This window comes from Cnephaeus nilssonii (genome assembly GCF_951640355.1).
Source record: "Cnephaeus nilssonii genome assembly, chromosome: 6".
NCBI lineage: Eukaryota > Metazoa > Chordata > Mammalia > Chiroptera > Vespertilionidae > Cnephaeus > Cnephaeus nilssonii.
The window spans coordinates 3224402-3240075 of NC_137077.1; the positions used below are offsets into that span (position 1 = coordinate 3224402).

General features: G+C 55.9%; 1 pseudogene across 1 annotated transcript; it reads left to right on the top strand.

The window, feature by feature from the left end:
• Positions 1-4774: 4774 nt before the first annotated feature.
• On the top strand, positions 4775-11164 carry LOC307102017 (large ribosomal subunit protein P1-like; annotated as a pseudogene). Its single transcript has 2 exons — positions 4775-4812; positions 10798-11164. The product of its transcript is annotated as a large ribosomal subunit protein P1-like (transcript).
• Positions 11165-15674: the final 4510 nt, after the last annotated feature.

The window sequence follows — 15674 nt, forward strand, 5'->3', positions numbered from 1 at the left end:
GCTGTGGTAGCATCTATTCACATATTTCATCATGTGAAAGTGTTACCGAGAACCGAGTAAATCAAGCAATGCTCGGAGCGTTTGGAGTCACACTTTATTCACCGCGGTGGGCTTAGAGAAAATGAATTCAAATTCTAAGCAGAGCTACAAGCAGAACTTCCCTCTTTATTAAAGATCCAGCCCTCTATGTGCTTAGTGGTTATCTCCATGCTGGCCTTGAAAACAACACAGTTCTATCCAATTAAAAAATGCACCTGGCATGGCATGAGCATATGAGCGTATCTCGTCTCTGGCCTACAAGGTCGGACAGCTAAGTTTATCTTCCTCATTATTCAAGCAGGCTAGAAAGCAACGTCATTTTTTTTCAGAATAAGAGGCTGTCTAAAAAATAGAGAATTTCAAACAGTAGTTTTACAAAATAGGGGTTAGCCTTCTCAAAAGCATAAAATCTATCCCTATGTTAACAAAGTCTTTTTCTAACATTAGGACTAGACGTTGGGTTTTATCAGATGCCTCCTTAGCACCTGTTGAGACACTCATTTGCCGTTTCTCCCACAATCAGTACATTTGGTGAAGGCTAGGCTTCTCCACGATTCAGTAATGAGGCTCAGAGAGGGGAGTCCCTGGCCCAGGGTCACACAGCGGGCAGGTGACAGAGCTACGTCTCTCTCCTAGAGTCCATGCTGTTTGCCCAGCCCCCAATCCTGTCTGCTCCGAACGCTTGTGACCTGCAGCTCCTCAGACATCTGAGCCCTGGGCCCTTGCCCACAGTCCACATAGCTCTGTGGCCCCCACGCCCCCATTCTCATGCAGGAGAAGCCGGCCCAGCTCAGCAGCCACCCATGTCCCACCCGTGAACACAGTTTAAAGCCACAGGACACAGGCCGGGGGTGAGTGGGGGGTATTGGGCAGGCCCAGGGTCACAGGCCTAGGAGGACAGAAGAAAAGACATTGTTCTTCCCTTCTCCCAGGCTCGATAACACAGGGAGGAGCACGTGGGTGCCGCCAGGCGGAGGCACGGCTTCTGGGGGGGGTTTGAAGTGGGCACAGAGGCGGCCAGCGGGCATCTGGGCTCTGATGAAGAGCCTCAGGCTTTGATTCAAGTTCACCATGGCTTTGCCAGGTCCCCGCCCGTGCTTTGCTGTGTGACCTGACAGGGCCGTGCCTCTGTGCTGAGGGAGGCACAGAGACCCTGAGGAAGCCCCTGGGGGGGGGGGGGGATGGGCTGGCTCACAAGGCAGGCAGCAAGCGGGGAGCTGGTCTGGTGCCACCCCCAGGCCCTGCCTCCCGGGCCCCCACCTGGAGCAGCTGAGCCCAGAGGTGCCTGAGAGCCCGGCAGGACAGTTATTATTGAGACTCTGCCCTAGGCCACACATTTTGCATGCACTGTCTCATTAAATCTAAATTAACTTGCCGTGATTAAATCCTCTTCTGAGTAATCCTACCTGCAAGACAGGGTCTTCTCAATGTTGAGTGCTCTACACGCCTTCTCGTTACCCCATTTTACAGAAGAGGAGCTTGAGGCCGAGGAAGGGAAATAACTTACCCAGGGGTGGGGGGTGGGGGTGGGGAGGGATGTCGGGCAGAGCCGGGGTCCCCTGCCTTTGACGGCAGTGTTAGTATTTCAGCCATCAGCAGGTTTTCTGAGACCTGCAAGGTCACCGTGTGGCTTTGGCATCCTGTCACCAGTTGGCCAGGCCAGTGAAAACAAACTGTGGGGAGGCGGGGAGACCTCTCCTTAGCTGAGAGCCTCTGGAATTGGACCCCATTCTACATGGAACAAAACGGAGGCCCCAGCAGGTAAGTGGTGGTGGAGGTCAGATTCGGGGGGCTGCCTGACGCTGCTCCAGGGGGGGTGGCTTCATTCCCATCCGGGAAGAAAAGGCAGTGTTTTTTCAGTGTTTTCACCCATTCTCCAATCGTCCACCTGGGGGCGCTGGATAACAAGGCTGTGCCGAGCTCAGCAGAGAGATCTCTGTATGGCTAGCCTGGGGGTGGGGGTCTCCTCTCTGGGCTCATGGCTCCTTCCCCAGGATGCTCACCTGCACCTCCCCACGCTCACCAGGAGTCCGGCAGACCCCCAGGTGCCACGTTGGGTCGCAGGATGCCTCCCCTGTGCTGGTCGAGGTTATACATCTGGCCTCGACCGGCACCTGGGTGTCTGGCAGCCTCTCACCGGGCCAGTTGGGCCCTCGGCCGTGCCCCCGCTCAGAACTCCTCCTTTTCCTTCCCCATCTTCCCTCTAATATCAGAGGTTGCCTGTGATGTCATGGGCTGCTCACAGGTTCACGGGGACCTGCAGCCTTCCCTCCTCCTCAGTGTCCCCCCCACCTCTCTATAACCACCTGTTTCTGGGCCGGAGACCCCGGGTCTTCAGCTCCGCGAAGGCAGGCCCACGGAGGCCTCGGTGCAGGGTGCCAAGCGCACAAGGAGCAGGTGCCCGGTGGGTAGCAGGTGTGTCTAGATGAGACGGGCAGGGGGTGGGGGTGGGGGACAGGGCCTCATTCGCACAGATGGGCATACCTGTGGGCGACCTGCTCAGCTGAGCTGCTGAGGGCAGTGGGGGGCCCTTAACCACAAGCCCAGCTCCACTGTGAGGCACTTCAGGTTCACTGAGCAAGGGGCCCCCTGGGGCTGGGGGTCCTTGGGTCACTTAGGGCCTCGAGGATGCAGCACTGACCAAAGCGGACTCCTGTGGCGAGAAAGTTCCTGTCTCTTCGCGTCTCCTTCTGGCCTCTGTTCGGTGCGGGGCCCTGCAGCCTCTGCAGCCCTGCCGAGCGCTCTCTTCCTCCGGAACCAGCAGGCCCTGCGCCGGCCTCGGCGGCACAGCATCCATCAGCCAGAACTCATCTCATCACTTCCGTGTGCTGATCGCTATGGTTACTGTCTGGTTCCGGCTAGTGCTACTCGTTCTCTGTTTGTGATGACAGCAAGTTTATTTTTTAAGGGAAAAGTGGGTGAATTTAAGGGTGTCCCAGAGTGGGCTCAGAAGAAACGAGCCTCTGGGATGCCCTGGGGTGCCTGAGGTTTGGGAAATGGAGAAAGTGCTCCCCTGAGCCTCGCAGCCACCCGCAGGCGCCCTGCTGGGGGCTCGCCCCCTGGCACAGAGGAGGAAACCGAGGCCCTGCGAGGGGAAGCGGCCATGACAGAGAAGCCCCTTGCCTGGGGGGAATCTGCCCCCCTCCCCATGCCACACCTGAGCCCCTTCTCTCAGGGCCAGCAGCCTCTCGGCTGGCAGCCTGGGCCTGGGGGCTGGGGTGGTGGAGCCTTGAGGGTCCGCCTGAGCTGCAGCTCTGTCCCCGATGCAGATGCACTCACCTCTGGCCCTGCAAGAGGCCCCTCAAGGAGGAGGGAGCCCAGCCCAGTGGGGCGTGTGCCTCCCAGATGCCATCATCCCCGCATGCAGACGGAAACGGACTCAGCCAAGGTCACACTGACGCTGGAACCTGTGCTCTCTCCTTTGCGACTCCAGCGGGTGGAGGACGCGGAGGGTCTGAACCCCGGAGGCCATGTGCCACGGAGGGTGGGTGCCAGTGGGGAGCAGGTTCTGCCCCGTCAGCTGTGCAGGAACAGGTGCCCTGAGGGTCCCCATCCTAGTGTTCTATGGATGACAACATGCCCTCCCCTCCTCACACCAGAACCCTCCCGCTCCCAGAGTTAGGCCCCCTCGTCCTTATCACTGCCCCCTTCCCATCCCACACCTTGTCACCACAACCTCCAGGAACCGAGGAGGTGCCCCCGCAAAGGCTCACCGCACCCCGTCCTCTTCTTCCAGATTAAGGTTGGGACAGGGTGACGGGAGAGAGGCAATCCCCTGCCTCAGGCGCCAAATTGAAGGGGGCACCAAAAAGTACTAGTCAAGACCGACAACCCAGTTAACCGCGGCACGTGATCTAACAGACATTTCTCCAACGACACGCAGGGAGCCAAGGAGCACATGGAAAGGTGCTCAGAGCCGCTGGTCATCAGGGAAATGCAAATCAAACCCACAGCGAGACATCCCCCACCACCACCTCCCAGCCACCCGGGTGGCTGTCATCAACCGGAACCCTCGCGCCCTGCTGGGGCGTGGACAGCGGTGCAGCCACTGTGGAAAGCAGTTTGACAGTTGCTCCGTGAGTAAACATAGAATGACTGTCTGACCCCGCAATCGCACGTCTAGGTGTATCTCCAAGAGCAATGCAAGCATGGCCACACCAAAACCTGCACAGATGTCATAGCATGAGTCATAACAGCCCCAACGCGGAAACAAACTAAATGTCCACAAACAGATGATGCGTGGACAAGGTATATATCCTATCCAGACCATGGTTTCTTTTCTTTTCCTTTCTTTTTTTTTTTTTATATTTATTTATTTATTTTATTGATTTCAGAGAGGAAGGGAGAGGGAGAGAGAGATAGAAACATCAATGATGAGAGAGTCATTGATTGGCTGCCTCCTGCACGCCTCCTTCTGGGGATCGAGGCCACAACCTGGGCATGTGCCCTTGACAGGAATCGAACCCGGGACCCTTCAGCCCACAGGCTGATGCGCTATCCACTGAGCCAAACCAACTAGGGCCAGACAATGGTTCCTAACACCACTCTCCAAGGAAGGGAACCAAGCCTCCTTGGAGAAACGGCTGCTCTGGGCCTGGGGCAGGAAAGACACAGAATGAGCCTGGAGCACGGGTAGTGCCAGAAACCAGCAACCGAGGAAGTGCTCAACCACACACCTACCATGTCCAGGGACACGGGCCAAGGGATAGAGCTACTGATGGCCAAAGACGGAACAATGCGAGAGAGGAAGGAAGAACTGGATTACAGCACAAAGTAGGAAAAGGTCTAAAATATATACCCATAAAAATAAAAATATGCCCATAAAAATAAAAGCATGCCTGATATAAATGAACTTGAGGCCCGGTGCACGAAATTTGTGCACGGGGTGGGGGGGGTGTCCCTCAGCCTGACCTGCACGCTCTCCAATCCAGAAGCCCTCAGGGGATGTCCTACTGACAGCTTAGGCCCGCTCCCCGTGGTTCTCTGCTCTCTACGTGGCCTGCCTGCTCCACACCTCGGCGATGGCCAAGCAGGCCATGCTGGGAGCTGCCTCCTCCCTGCTGTCAGTCTCCACAGAGGCGATGAGGTTAATTTGCATGCTCACTCCTGATTGGCTGGTGGGCGTTGCGAAGGTATGGTCAATTTGCATCTTTCTCTTTTATTAGTGTAGATGACTGAGTAGGTACATAGAGTGAGGACACAAATCTCCCCAGCAGAAGCATTCCAAACCACTCATGTGGACACTCCGGCTCCCCACTCGAGTGTGGCTGCGCGTAGAAACTTCTCCCGAAGGAACTGGGTCCTTTCAAGAAGTCCATCAGGTGCGCCCCATTATTAGACCCATTTTACAGATGAGGCCACTAAGCCTCAGAGAGGCCAGCCTCTACGCCACACTTTGCAGCCCCCGATCCTGCTTCCTGCTTGGCCTGGTCCATGCCCTATGTATACCCTAGGACCTCACAAGGGTGTGAGGGGTATTTAGTGACTAAAATTGTCAAATGAGTGAACGGAGGTAAAAGCAGAGAGGAGAGACAGAAATGGAGCGAGAGAGGTCGAATTAGAGACCGGGTGCCTGCCGGTGCCGCTGCTGAGGGCTGTGTGACTCTGGGCAAGCCCCTGACCTCTCTGAATCGGTCTCCCTTTCCTCATCTAGGAGATGGGATGGTCTTTCCTGCCTCATGGGGTCGACACGAGAATAAAATGAGGTCACGCCCCACACAGCTGTGCAAGGAACACAGTTTTCTGTTTTCTAAAAGGCAGCTTCAGCCTCTAGGCCCTGCCTCTGCCCAGCCCGCAGGAAAGACGTTTCAGCTCCAGAATCCTAGGAATGTCAAGTGACGACTGGCTGGCTGGTGCCAGTCCCGCCTGTGGCCTCCCATCATCCCGGGGCGGCTGACATGGACAGCTCCCTGCTTCCTTCTTATCCCTCAGGGGGGCCGGGAGGCTTTCCTGGGGAGACTGTCTGGGTCCCAGTGACCCACATACCCCAGGAAAGCCCACACAGAAAGCAGTGCAGGCAGAACCACCGCGGCCTGTTGTGCAAGGACCCAGCAGAGGTGGGCGTGGCCACTCCCCGAGCCCTGGATGCCAGCCTGGGGCAGCTCCCAGAGCGGGTGAGGCTGAACAGTAAGAAGCTGGGAAAACCTCTGGGCAAGCAGAATGGGAAACGGAGACACTGAACACACTGGCCAAGCAATTTACAGCCAGATCCGGAAGGTCGCCTCCCTAGAGATAACATCTAGGCCTCCATCGTATTTTAGCTCCAGGCCCAGAAAAGCAGCAAAACCAGGTGGGCGAGGCCAGGGCCAGCTGCAACGAGCCACGACCCTGTCCTGGCACCAACCAATCGGTAGAGACCAGGACCCTGACAAAATACACCTGGGAAACGGATGACTATTCCGCTGAGACCTCCCCTAAGATTCCCACCAGCAAGAGAGAGAGAAAAACCCTCAGACAAAGGACCCAGCTGGCATTTTCCCTCCCGAGAGCACGCCCGAGCCTTTCTACCCCTTCCTCCCCCACAGGCACGTATCTCCGAAACGCCAAGGGTCCCCACGGGACTTGCAGCCAGGGGAGCAAGGGGCAGTGGCAGCTTGTCCCAGGCTAACACCCTGAACTTGTCTCCAAGGCCCCTTTAAAGCCACAGGACACAGGCCTGGGCTGAGTGGGGGGTATTGGGCAGACACTGGGGAGTTGAGGCCCAGATCAGTAATTGAGCAGAATAAACGCCCCTGGGCCAGTCCCTCACCAGGGCTGGGGCAGGTGGAAGAGGATGGGGCCTGGGACCACGCAGCCCTGGGCTCTCTTGTTGCTTCTTCTAAGCTAAGTCCTTCCTTGTTTCACTGCCCCCCAACTTCTTTAAAAATATATATTTTTTATTGACTTCAGAGAGGAAGGGAGAGGGAGAGAGAGAGAATGGAACAGCAATGATGAGGGGGAATCATTGATTGGCTGCCTCCTGCCCGCCCCCACCGGGGGTGTGCCTTGACCAGGAACCCAACCGTGATCTCCTGGTTCATAACGTTGATGCTCAACCACTGAGCCCCTCCGGCTGGGCCACTGTCCCCAACGTGAATAAACATATTCCCAAGATCACCTGGGCTTATATTGGGAAATCTTTTTTTATTTATCCTGTTTTATTTTTAAATTTAGTTTTGTATTGTGAAATCTTTCTTGCAGGCAATCAAGAACCCACACGCCACCCGCTGGCCCTAGGCAGACCCACTCAGGGCCAGGTCCCTGTCTGGTAACCTTGGCACCTTTCTCCCACGCGCCTAAGACATCCGATGGCGCTGCAGTAGTGCGGGGGGCAGGCCCCTTGGCTCGGGGATCTATGCACCTCCCTTCGCCCCTCTCTACTCGCCCCAGCCCTGGGTCCGCTCCCTGGTCAGGGCTGGGATCTCTTCCTCCTGTTTGCGTCCTCCCTGGGGAGCTCTGTCTGTGCTGGGAATCCTCTCCCCACTCCAGACAGGCTGCTGGCTTTCAGCTCCGTCTACGGTCCCTGGGGCGGGGAGCACAGGAAGGGAAGGGGGAAATACAGGGGAAGGTGGAGAGAAGCCCAGATTATTATCTCTGATCCTAACTCAGCACAGCCAAGCACCTGGCACAGGGCAGTGTTCTCTCTTCCACCTTCGTTTGCATATAATTATGCAGCATTTTGAGGTTCTCAGAGCACCCTCCCATCCTCTCCTTGCCCAAGGTCACACAGCAAGTCAAGAATAGAGCCTTTTCCAGCTCTAGGATCCAGTGGTGACCCCCACCGGAGGGCAGCTAGCTCATTCAACTCCCCGAGGTCACAGGGGGGGCGGTCCCCTTCTCATGGGGACCCTCCTGCACCCACTTCGCACCAGCCCTGTCATCCCAACGGGAGAAACCAATCTCCCCCCCTCCCCCCCACCTGACCCTGCCTCCCTCACCAGAGTGCTTAGCGAAGGGGTAGGCACCTGACCCAAACTGGGCCAATTGGAGAGTGCCAGCCTCTTGGCGGCACTGATTGGTCCAAAAATGGACACATAACAAAACAGACCAATCAGAGTTCTTCCCCAGGATTTTTCCTCTCAGACAATGGCTGGTGGATCATGGGAGGCCCACCCAAGTGGGAAGACACCCGTCACTGGCAGAGAGAGGCAAAGAGGTGGGGAGGGGAGCCCCGGTCATTCTCCAGCCTTTCCCCAGGCGCCTCCTTTGATTTGGTGAGTTATTCAAGGGGATTTCAGTAAATTCCTGGTTTCTGCCCCCAGGTGGTAGTGCATCTCCCCCTCCTAAACCCTCCCCCCCTCACCCCAACCCCTCCCCCACCTAAGAACTTGGACTTCGGAGCCAGCCAGCCTTGCCTTTGCATACCCTCCGCACTCACTAGCTGTGTCACCTGCGGCATCTCACTAAATAGCTTGGTGCCTCAGTTTCCCCAGCTGTAACGCACACTGGCTTATTGTGGGGACTGAGTGAATGATAGCAGCACCTGGCACACAGGAGGCCCTCAATAACACCAGCTCTTCAACCAGGAGCATTCTGGATCCCACACCTTCGGGGGCCCTTGGCGCCTCCCCCGCGGTGCCCACCGTCGGCCAGCCTGTCCACCAGAGTGGCCTGGCGGCGGCTTGCTTCCTTCTTGCTGAAAGCTGGCCGCCTTAGGGACGAGGCCGCACTGGCCGGCCTGCCCGCCTGCTGCTCAGGCTCGGTGCTTTCCCAGGGTTAGCATGCAGGGTGCAGAGCTCAGAGTCTGGCCTTCCACAGCAGGCAGCCCCTGCCCCGGCCAGTTTGGCTCAGTGGATAGAGCATCAGCCTTTGGACTGCAGGGTCCCAGGTTTGATTCTGGTCCAGGGCATGTACCTCAGTGGCAGGCTCCTTCCTGGCCTGGGCCCTGGTTGGGGCTCGTGCAGGAGGCAACCAATCGATGTTTCTCTCACATCGGTATTTCTCTCTGTCTTTCCCTCTCCTACTCTCTAAAAAATCAATGGAAAAACATCCTCGGGTGAAAATTAAAAACAAACAAACAAAGAACAGAGTAGGCAGCCCAGGCCCCGGGGTGGCTCAGAGACAGATGCCAGTGATGGACACGGTGAGATAGACTCCGAATACCTCTTCCCTCCACGGCTAACTCTGTTTTGGGTCCAGCTAACCACACGTGGCACTTGGAACTGTTAGAGAGTGGGAATTTTTGAGCACTCCGGAGAGGCCGTGGACTGTGCCCCAGATAGGGTTGTCAGTGCTGACACCAGGCCAGGCCTTGAGCTAGGGTCTCATGGCCCCTTCCCCTTGCACCTCACAAAATAGCCTTGCGAGATAGAACACTGTCAGCTTTCTGAAGAACAGGATGACCCTGCGAATAACATGGACGTCAATAGCATGGCCCTGACGTTATTTGGGAAAAACTGTTTTGTCTTGGGTTGCTTACTCTGCAAAAACAGGATGTGGTTAATGTGCTTAAAAGGTGGTCTTGCACAAAGGGTCGGGGCAGGCAGAACAGCCGCCGGCCGGCAATAAAGGCTCCCTAAATTTCAGTTTGGTTTGGACTCCAGTGGTCTTTACTCGCGTTCGCTCCACAGCAGGAACGGTGCTGGCAAGTGTTCGGAAAAGGCAGAAACTGTGGTGCCCAGGTGCCCAGCTCTTTCGACCCCCCCCTCCCGTTCCCACCCCCACCCCCACCCCCGCGAGGCTGGCTCCCCTCCCAGGGGCTGCTCAGCCCCTCACACAGACAGCTGTCAGCCAGGCTCTGTCATCCAGGGCTGGCCTGCCCAGACCCGCCCAGCTCTGCCTGAGCCCCAGGGGAGTCCACAGCTGAACCCAAGCTGGGAACATCTTGTCTGCCAACAAGGTTCCCCCACCTGGAACCTCAGGCTGTGACCTGATTGGGAAATAGGTCTTTGCAGAATCTCGATTTAAAGATTTCAAGATTAAATCATCCTGGACTGAGGGTGGGCCCTAAATGCCACCGCTGGCGTCCTTACGGGAGAGGAGGGGACAGAGAAGGTGGAGGCGGAGGTTGTCTGTGGCCGCAAGCCCAGAAACACCCAGGCTGGCGGCAGCCCCCAGGAGCCAGGAGAGGCATCGGAAGGTTCCTCCCTCGGGGCCCCCCGGAGGAACCAACCTTGATTCCAGACTTCTGGCCTCCGGACCTGGGAGGGAATGCATGTCTGTTTTTTGAGGCCAGCCAGTTTGTCATTGGTTATGACGCCCCTAGAAAATGCCTGTTCGCACAGGTGCCCATCGGCAGTCTGGCTGTGTTACCAGGAATCTTTAAACTTTGCTCTCTCTTTGCCCAAGAAATTCCACGTCGAAGCATTTATTTTTTGGAAATAGTTGGGGCAATGCAAAGATATACCTGCCAGGGGCTTCCCCACAGTTTTGTCCAAAATGGTGAAAAATTAGGAAAAGAGTAAATATCTCTCAATGAAACTTGGTCAAATACATGGTAGCACTCCATGTGCTGGGCTCCCAGGACCTTACGTGTTGAACGTCAGATGAGATATCAGGACCACTATGAGTTGTGGGTTCAATCCCCAGTAGGGGGAGTGCAGGCGGCAGCTGCTCAATGATTCTCTCTCATCATTGATTTTTCTGTCTCCCTCTCCCTTCCTCCCTCTCTCTCTCAAATCAATAAAAACATATTTAAAAAAAAAACATATCAATCATAAAAAAACTGATAATTTCCCCTTTCCCCAGCTGCCGGTGAGGTGCTCGGTTCTTCCGAGGCAGCTGAGGCCGCGTTGGGGTGAGGCCCTCACTTCATCCGGCGACTAGCACCGCTCCGGGCAGGGCTCGCCCAGCACTCACCCTCACCGTGGCCTCAGTCTCGGAGCTCACCTGCATCTACTCCGCCCTTCTCCTGCAGGACGATGCAGTGAGGTGACGGAGGGTAAGACCAACGCCCTCAGTAAAGCAGCTGGTGTGTATGCTGAACCTTTCTGGCCAGGCTTGTTTGCACAGGCTCTGGCCAATGTCAACATTGGGAGTCCCATCTGCAATGTAGGGGCTGGGGGACCTGGCCCTGCAGCTAGTGCTGCACCAGCAGGAGGTCCTGCCCCCCCCCCCCCCCCCCCCCCCGCTGCCCCAGCTAAGGAGAAGACAGTGGGAAGAATCTGAGGAGTCTGATGACGACATGGGCTTTGGTCTTTTTGACTAAACTGGCTCTTTTGTAACACAGTCAATGAAAGCTGACCTCTGTTAAAAAAAAACAAAACTGATAATTTGAACTTCATTAAAATTAAGAACATCTGTTCATCAAAATACAACATTAAGAGTTCGATTTCGAATGCCAGTTCCCACTAACTGGCTGTGAGACCGCGGGTGAACGGTTTCAGTCCCCCGTGCCTCCGTTTCTCATCTGTAAAATGGGGAGAGTTTCTCCATGAGGTGTTCCCCAGTTAACTATTATTGTGTAACCAGCCACTACACCTTAGTGATATAAAAAATAACAATCTGCTCATTTGCTCATGAACGTGAGTTCTGAGCAGGGCTGTGTGTGTGTGAGGGGGGGGTGATGGGGGGGGCGGGTGGCATATCGCTGCTCCACAGGGTGTCAGGTGGGGGGGCTCAACCGGGGGCTGGAGATGGTGCCCTCACACGGTTGGCAAAGTTGGCGCTGGCCGTTGGCTGGGAGCTCAGCTGAGCTCAGGGTTCCTTTCCACGTGGGCCTCTCTATGGGCTGCTTGGGCTTCCTCACAACACGGTGGCTGGGTGTTAAGTATACGTATATTTAAGTGCAATATTTGGGGCATATACCACACAATTATTCATTGTTTATCCGAAATTCGAATGTAATCAGGAACCTTGTGTTTTTATTTGCTAAATCTGACAACCTAGGTCTCCTGCACAGGTAACGGGGACCAGAGGGACTGCCAGGGGTCAGACGGCCCCAGCCTGGACCCTGAAACTTTGTGCTCCAGTTGGCCCGAAAGCCTCCTTTCCGGTCCATGGGAGGGACTGGAGCCCAGAGCCTCCTGGGAGGGGCTTCTCTGTACTGCCCACTTCTCTCCCCTCTGGGCCTCAGTTTCCTCCACTCTGTAAGACCCTGGGGGTAGCTCTGCCCGCCTCCCAGCCTCTCCAAGGATTTCCTGAGGAGAGCAGGGGCTCCACAGTGGACAGGACAAGCCCAGGAAGAACTGGGCCTGGGGCGGCTCTGTCCTTTGGCCGAAGGACCTTGAGGAACCAGGACAAAGCTGTTTTCTTTCTCCCAAAGCACCCTGCAAACCTGTTCCACCGCCTCCGTGATAATTGATCCAGGCACGGATCATTAACAGATGCTAAAACCAGCCGAGGAAATTTTCACACGGTATCAAAGGAGAAGTTCCCTTTACGGGAGGGAGACCTGGCCGGCGCCAACAGCTGCCCACTCATCACCTGGCCTCTGACCCAAGTCTCCAGATTAAAGGAGCCCAAGGGGGCCTGCCTAGTAAATGCCACGCTTGATCTGGAATTAGAGCCCGACCAGAAGAAATAACAGCTAGAAGGGCATGATGGGGCAACCGGGGCAGGAGGAGTGTGGCCTGGGAATTAGGAAACAGAGCTGTATCAATGGTGAATCTCTTCAATTTGGTCATTGCACCGCGCGCGGTGTAACCATCGGCCTTGGTCTCAGGAGCTTACGCGGTGCTGGAGGCGAAGGGTCACTCCCTGCCACTGACGCTCCACGGTTCAGCAGAAGCAAACAGGTCGATAAAGCAGAAAGGAGAGAGAGAGAGGGAGGTCACATGATACCAATTGGAGAATCTGCGAGTTCATTGTACTATTTTTGCAACTTCTCTGTACATTGGACATTTTTTTTCAAAATAAAAAGCCTGAGGGGTCTGGCCGGCATGGCTCAGTGGTTGAGTGTTGACCTGTGAACCAGGAGGTCAGGGTTCGATTCCCGGTCAGGGCACATGCCCAGATTGCAGGCTCGATCCGCAGTGTGGGGCGTGCAGGAGGCAGCCAATCGATGATTCTCATCATTGATGTTTCTATCTTTCTCTCCCTCTCCCTCCTCTCTGAAATCAATAAAAAATATACATTTTAAAAAGTCTGCGGGAACATACACCCAGAATAAAATATCAGAAGTAGGAGCGTCCTAATGACCCAACGCCCCCTCTTGGAGGAGGAGGCTGAGGACAGAGGTCTTGGCCTGTGGTCACGCCGTGAATGGCAATGAGCCCACCCCACTTGGTCTGAGTCCCAAGAGCAGGAGGAAGCACCGAATCGATGTCATCCCAGGTCTTTCCTGCGCCCCGCCCCATACCCCCTGAGGTCACCCTACTTTGCTACAGGTGAGCAGCCCCCTGGGGTCCGGGGAGAAATCCACCCTCCCTCTCCAACCAAACGGGGCCAGCGCTACCTCAGCCTGCACTGCCCAGCACCGTGAAGAGACAGCTGCCGCCCAAGGTGCCGGCAGGATCACCCAGGAGGGAGACCCGAGACGAGGGGACAGGGATTCGAACAGTGTCCCCTGGAAAGCAGCAAGTCCTGGGGTCTCACCGGCTGTGCCAGCAGGTCCAAACCCCGGGCAGACACTGGGGAGTTGAGGCCCAGATCGGTAACTGAGCAAAATGAACGCCCCGGGGCCAGTCCCTCACCAGGGCTGGGGCAGCTGGGACCACGAAGGCTGGAGGGTGAGGCTGCAAGGGGTTTCCGGTGACACTGGGGTCATGACTGTCCGGAGCTCATAAGCAACTGTCCTGACCACGTGGGGCCCCAAGCAGACAAAATCCACCCCCAGTTTTGGCTGCATGTTCAGCCTTTGTCCACTTCTGCACCAGGTGTGTGACCTCCTCAAGTTCATGTGTGGCCATGGACAGGGTCACACAGCCAGGCAGGAGCCAATGCCAGTGTAAGGCCAGGCCTGGCGGGCAGGTCACGTTCCAGGGAGGCTTCCAGATAAAACCAGGAGTGGAAATCCCCCTCTGGGCTTTACTCAGTGAAATGAGCCAGTGGTGTAAACGCAGGCAGGATTTATTGCAGGGAGAGCAAAATGCCTCAATCATTTACGTTGTGAACAACGTTAAATTTTCTGTACGGAAACAATCATGGAGACATTCACACAGAGAAAGAAGGGGAGAAATAGACAGTTAATATGATATTAAGAGAGGCACCCTGGCCGGTGTGGCTCAGTTGCTTGAAGCATCATCCCGTACCCTGAAAGGTTGTGGGTTTGATCCTTGGTTCGGGGTGTGAACAGGAGGTAACCCATCGATGTCTCTCTCCCTCTCTCCCTTCCTCTCTCTGAAATCAGTAAGAACATAGCTTGGGGTGAGGATTGAAAAAAAAAAGAAAAGGGAGGCAGTTAATAGCATACATAACTTAGGAGGAAAACGACTTCCTTTTTGAGTCCACAGATACAGATACAAGGCAGAAAAATAGATTCCATTCTCCATCCGTGCTTGTAGGATTGTTTGCTGGACTGGCATGTATGGCCTCAGTCTAAACGGTATTTAGGTTTTGTTTCTGGAATGCCAGCTAGGTAATGGGTCCTTCCAGGAGAAGCTCCATGTGGGAGTCTTCATGGCTGTGGAGGATGATTACACGGGGAAGCCAGCTCAGGGACCTCCAATTTCACCAGAAGAATCGCCATCAATCCAGGTGTAATAAGGCACGTGAGGAAAATGAGAAGCGATTGGGGGGTGAGCAGGACGGGGGTGACCTGCTCCCAGGCCTCCCTGGAGAGGGCACCTGGGCAGGGCTGGCCGACAAAGCACCTGGCAACGGGAGGTTCCTGGTCAGGTGTGCTGGAGTCAAGCTTTGCGATTTGATGACTTCCTTTGAAATATTAAAATTGTGATCATGAAAACTGAAATAAGTGATCTGCTCTCTCATTTACCCTTGTACTCTATGGTAGTTGAACCCTCTCCCCGCCCCTCCCGCCAGGCTGTTCCAGCTCCCTCTCAAAGCCAGCAGTCGCGCCCCACCTGCCTAAATCTTCCAGGGCCTCCTGCGTTCCCCCACACCCCAGCTCCCCCCACCCGGGGTCCCACACTGCCTCTCTGTGACCTCCCATTACACCACTGTGCTCCCAGCTCTGGCCTCGCTGACCCTATCTGTCCACCCCGTTCCCACCTCTAGGCTCTGCCCAGCTCCCTCTGCCCGGCCAGCGTCACGTCACACTGCGGGACACATCACCCGGGAAGGCTGGCTGGCCAGAGTTCCAGGGACTCCTATCGGGGTCATTCCAGGAGGGTGAGGCCGGAAGTGCTTGTGGGGCGGGGCCAGCGTGGGCCCACACCGAGGAGGCGTCCACAGTCCATTACATTCACTCCTTCGACAAGTGTTTATTGAGCACCTACTATGTGCAGGGACTTCAAGGCAGAGTCCTGCCGCAGGGAGCCCTGGTCCACTGGGGTGGAAGCGCACAGGTGGCTTCAGCTCAGTACTAGGCACCGGGAACCGCAAGGCTGCGTGGGATGGGTGGGGTCAGGGCGGGCTCGTGGAGGAAGGGACCCTTGATGTGACACCCACAGTAGGCAAGGGTCCCAGAGGGAGGAGGGGAAGGCGAGCGTGGACGAAAGGGGCCACATGCTAACCTGACAAGTTCCGGGGAGGCCTGCATGGTGGTCTTGCAAAATCAGACACCTAGAGTAACCACAAAGGATGGTCTGAAATTAAACTTTAACTAAAAACAGGTTATAGTGGGTAGTCATGTCCTAGGCCAGTGGTCGGCAAACGCA